Source organism: Meleagris gallopavo, chromosome 1 (genome assembly GCF_000146605.3).
Source record: "Meleagris gallopavo isolate NT-WF06-2002-E0010 breed Aviagen turkey brand Nicholas breeding stock chromosome 1, Turkey_5.1, whole genome shotgun sequence".
NCBI classification, from domain to species: domain Eukaryota; kingdom Metazoa; phylum Chordata; class Aves; order Galliformes; family Phasianidae; genus Meleagris; species Meleagris gallopavo.
The window spans coordinates 73,209,585-73,214,753 of record NC_015011.2 but is presented as its reverse complement, the minus strand read 5'-3'; positions in this window follow the sequence as shown (position 1 = coordinate 73,214,753).

Below are 5,169 nucleotides of genomic sequence, written 5' to 3'. Positions count from 1 at the left end.
AGGTGGAGCCAGGCTCACCCCTTCTGACAGCACAGGTGAATTGCCTTCATCTGTGCTCACATGGCTGACTCACTGTTCACCTCAGGTGATTAATCAGAGGTTCAGGCCATGATTCAGCAGTTCCCATACACCCTAGAGGTGTTAAAGAAACATTTAGATGTTGTACTGGAGGACATGGTTTAGTGGTAAAATATTGATGATAGGAGGACAGTTGGACTGGATGATCTCGGAGGTCTTTTCCTACCTTGCTGATTTGATGATTATCAGGTCTTGATGCATGGGGGTTGGGCTCCTCCTCTCATGTATACTTTGCACATAATATCTTCAGCTTATATATATGACTTGTGTGACATATACAGAAGTTTTACCAGCCGTATGTTGCATCTTTGCTTCTGCTTGGAAACAGATTTCTCCTTATTTTCTTGGTACAAAAACTCAGTAGAACTTCCTTCTACTTCTGTCTTCTAAGTAGATAATTTGGTCCAGAGACAAATTTATTCAACCAAATTGCAGGCTATCAACTAACACTAGCAAACTTAATAATAACATTATAGCTTGTATCAACATGAGTCCTTTCTCATAGACTGGTCTCCTGTTCAGGCCATAATCTGTATTTTTCCACACAGAGGTCCATTCTGCCTTCTGGGATGGCAGATGCTTCACTGCAAGAGCTGCTACTCCAAGGCTCCCTAGGCATATGCAGTATCAGCACATGATAAAGCTTGTCCTGCAGGCCAGAAGCATCTCCTTCACACACCTCTCCTCCTTCCTATCCTGCTAGCAGAGCAGGCTTCATGCTTACTGGGCACTGAGTTAAACTCCTGGACTTGATCACTAGGAAATTCCCAAGAAGCAGGTTAAATGAAGAGATACTTGCTATTTTAAGTCCTAGCTCCCATCTAGGCATATAGTGATGCTCATTCTAGGGTTGTCTTTGAGGCAGTGCCTTTTCCAGCACAACTGTGTCACTATAATGGCCTCTAGAAACATTGTATCATGAAAAAGAATAAAAGACATCAATATTTTTTTCCAGTTTCAACAGGAAATTTAGCAGCTCACTGATACAAAGGCTTTGGTCAGTATGCAGTTCAGTTTCTTTTTAGCAAGTACGTGCCTCCAAACATAAACTCCTTCCTCACAATCCTAAATCCAGTCAAATTCTTTGATTCTGTGATATAGAAAACATTGAAAGGCTCAAGGTCTATGCTTCACAGACAAGAAAACAGAGGTCATATGCTTTCTCATTATTGCGTTGCACAGTGCAAATATCCCCGAAAGGCAATTGATTGTAAATCTGACCCCTTGACAGGAAGCCTGGCAAGGTATGCTTAGTTTTAATTAAGCTCTGAAGAGTGATGATTCTCCTGGTGCTAGTGGCTGTTATAAGCTAGTGACTTACACTTTCATTTAGCGCTACATGCTAAGCTGACATTGAATTTCATCTGTGTGCTCAGTGGAATAAATAAGTCACTCACATACAGCTTTCAAAATACTCAAGACCTGGGGCTTGTTTCTAGCACTTTAACCGCTGGTAGTTCTCCCAGGCTCTGACTGTGTGTACCATGTGAGAATGCCACTAGCATGCTGTGATGTCAACAGACAGCCAGGAATAGATTTCCAGGAGTTTTCCCCCAGATTCCCCATGCTGTCCCAGCATCCCTCTGTCATACATCCCAGCTAATGAAGAGCCATACAACACAGGTTAGGAGACACTTACGATTTTCCTTTTCTGCTAGAAAGTGGATGAAAAATTTTCATGAAATTATTTAATTATTTTTTGTTCGAGATTATTGCTTTACAAAATCCGTTTTTTTTTTTTTTCCCCTATAAGTGGATTAGGAACACTGTAGTTACAGGACTGAGCTTTAAAATGCTTATTTTTTATTTTTTATTTTTAAATTCAATTTAAGAAAGCTGGAGAAGTAATGTTTTACAATGAAGAATGTAGAATGCTTTTCCCTGATTTTTCAGCTAAGCAGAACTGATCCAGAAGATTGTTACCTGAGAAAGAAAATAAATACAATAACAATATAAACATAATAAATATGTATAAATATGAAGATAGTAAATAATATAAATTAACCTTACTTATTTCAGTGCCAAGAACAAAAAAGTGATAGCCAACACTATCAACACAGAACAACAACAACAAAAAGAGTACATGAAAAGAATAAAAAATATCAAAAGATATTTTGGTGATAGAAATGTGCTGTTGGGAACCGCTACTGTGAACAAAATGCTCCATAAGCTCTATCCTCACTGAAAATTATCATGACTTAATTTTCATGTGACTGTTCAAGACTGGCTGCTGGAGAGTAACTTCCTATTTAAGCACTTTATTTAGAAGGAAGAAGGTTTCATTTCTGGATAACCACGTAGCACTTCCTGGAGAAGTTAGGCCTTTGATGTTAGTGGTGAAATAGCACTCTTCTGAGGGAGATGATCTAATGAGCTGTTCTGGTATATGTTTAACTCATGAAGGACCAAATAAACATAACCTTGTTTTCCAGTACTGTTCTCTTTAAAATCTTGGAAATCTTTATTTTTCAGATATATGGTTCTGAGTTTAAGCTTAAAAACAGCTCTTAGGAAATTAAAGCAACTACTCACATCTTGAATAATGCTGATAAAAAATGCTGTTTATAGTACTGAAATTTATGTCTTATTTCATTAATTGCCTTTCTCTCAGTTCTCATCCCCTCTCCAACTCAATTGTCAGTTTCTTACTGTATTTTTCTTTGGAACGAGTCTTATGTCATGTAGAGGTGATGAAGGAGTAGATGACTTCAGTTTGAAATCACTATGAGTGAGCCTAGTTCTTAGAGTAAACAAGTGTTTCAAAAGCAGCTGTCATGTATTTATGATTTTTTGTTATCAATATTCTACATCAGGTAGTGCACCGCAAGTTAAAGAGTTAAGGCTCCAGTTCCATGGACTGCCAGTGTTTCCGGGTACCTGGTTCAGAGAAGAACTATATACCCCAGAGAACTTTGCATTTCCATCTACTTTTCAGAGGGAAAGATAAAACCTTTGCAGATCATGATATTCTTCTTTTCCACTTTCTGCTTATCCTGGCAGTGTGTGTGCTCGCTGGTCATCTCCCCTTCAGCATTAGAGTAAGGCCTATAGTTTTTGGACACTCTCTTTCTCATTTTATTTGATTTATTAGCATTAATTCCAATTATATTGTATTATATTGTGTTATCTTGCATTCCTGTATCTTATTTAGTAAATTAACTTTCCTCCTCAGATCATTGCCGCTGTTTTGTTTTTCGACCCATCTCCCATCTCCCTTCCCCCTTTCTCAGGGCATGGGTCAGTGGGTCTCCCTCCCCCATTAGTCACAGAACCAGGCCAAACCAGCTCATAAGCCATTGACAGCAGCTCTAATTTTTCTAAGGTGCTTCAAGGTGAGTGTTGCAAAGCTAAGCTTTCTGTGTAAGAAACACATAACTCTGGAGGAGTCTCTTAAGGCCATTGATTTTGATTCCAAACAAAGAGAAAAACTACTAATAAACAGCATAGTTAAATTAGAAGAAAAACATTTGCTCCTCACAGATTTTTTGGGATACCTGAAGGCATTACCTCAGAACAGATTAAGCATTATTTACATAGAATCATAGTCTTGGAATCATAGAATGGCTTAGGTTTAAAAGAACCTTAAATGTTATCAAAGTCCAAATCCCCTGCTGTGAGCAGGGTTGCCAACTACTACATCAGGCTGCCCAAGGCTCCATCCAACCAAGCCTTGAATACTTCCAGGTATGGGGCATATACAGCCTCTCTGGGCAATCTGTGTCGGGGGGGTATGGAGTGGGGGGAAGATGCAATAGAAATTTTAGAGCATACTGGAAGATTAGTAGATTTTTTAACAACCAGTCTTTGAATGTCAGGAGGCAAGGGTATGTCTTAAAATTGAGACAGGAGTCTAGTCTACTGATGATGTTGAAACTTCAAGAAATCAATATCCTAATAGGGAACCACAGTCTTGCTTACATATATGCTTTATATGAATTTTTGATAGTTGCATTTACATTAAAATTTTATTTTACTAAGTCAATTGTTACTAAAAATTGTTCATCCATTATATATCCAAATCTGAAATCATCTAAGTATGATGAGTTCTGTCTATCCAAATATTTTCTTAATATGAAATAAAATTAACAAATTTGCTGATTTTAAATTGAGATACTAAAGGTGGATACAAATCTTACTTACAAAATACTACAGCTTTACTTTTTCATTTTTTACTGTTCTTTTTTTTAAAACAAAACAAAACAAAACAAACCTTCCATTACGCACATGCAAAATTATTTCTGTGAAGCCAAGCAATGTTAGGTATGACTCGTCAAAGACATCTGAGGAAATGTTTACCTGAAATTTCTAACTGGTCAGCTATATGTAGAACAAGAAAAGTGGTTTTGGTCTATCTAGTCTGGTATTGAATCAAGGTGTAATTCTCAGATGTTTTGAGTATTCTTAAATGCAAGGGCCTTATTCTCATAGACAATAAGTCTATGTTTATTGTTTAAATGCTCATTGAATCAGGCATCTGAATACCTTTATTTATAAAGTCTCTAAACTTGGTATTAAATATTTAATTTAAATTACTAAGATTGAAGATACTGATTGGTATCTTAATTCTGAAGTGTCATAGAAAATAGAAGGATGTACTTGATTTCCTGTAAAATTACGTCAGTGTCTTCAATAGGCTGCTAGGTAGATAGAAGTGGCAACTGATTTGCTCATGGGTGAAGTGCAATGTGAGCAGTAATCATGGAATTACCATAATTCAGCCTTGAGCTAAGGGAGTACCTAAAAGTGTTTGCCTTACAGAAAGGCACTCTTTGTCCTTACACAAGCAGATGCAGCCCCATCTGCTCCAGCAGAGTTGCTCTTGACTTAACTTGAAGGATGTGATGAGTGATTTTCTTTGGTGTTAACATGAATGCCTGAGAAGAATTGTACTAGCAGATAGCTACCAGGTATTTTTTGAGATTCTGTTGATCCCAAACTGTTAATGTTTTGAGATTGAATTTTGAATTTAGCAAGTATCTCCTCAGCTCAGAGGCAGCACTGTGGTAAACGTCTATCTGATTGATGATCCATTTGATTAGCCTGGTTGTGAACATATGCTCACCTCGAGTTCTTTTGGTTACTCCAAGACTT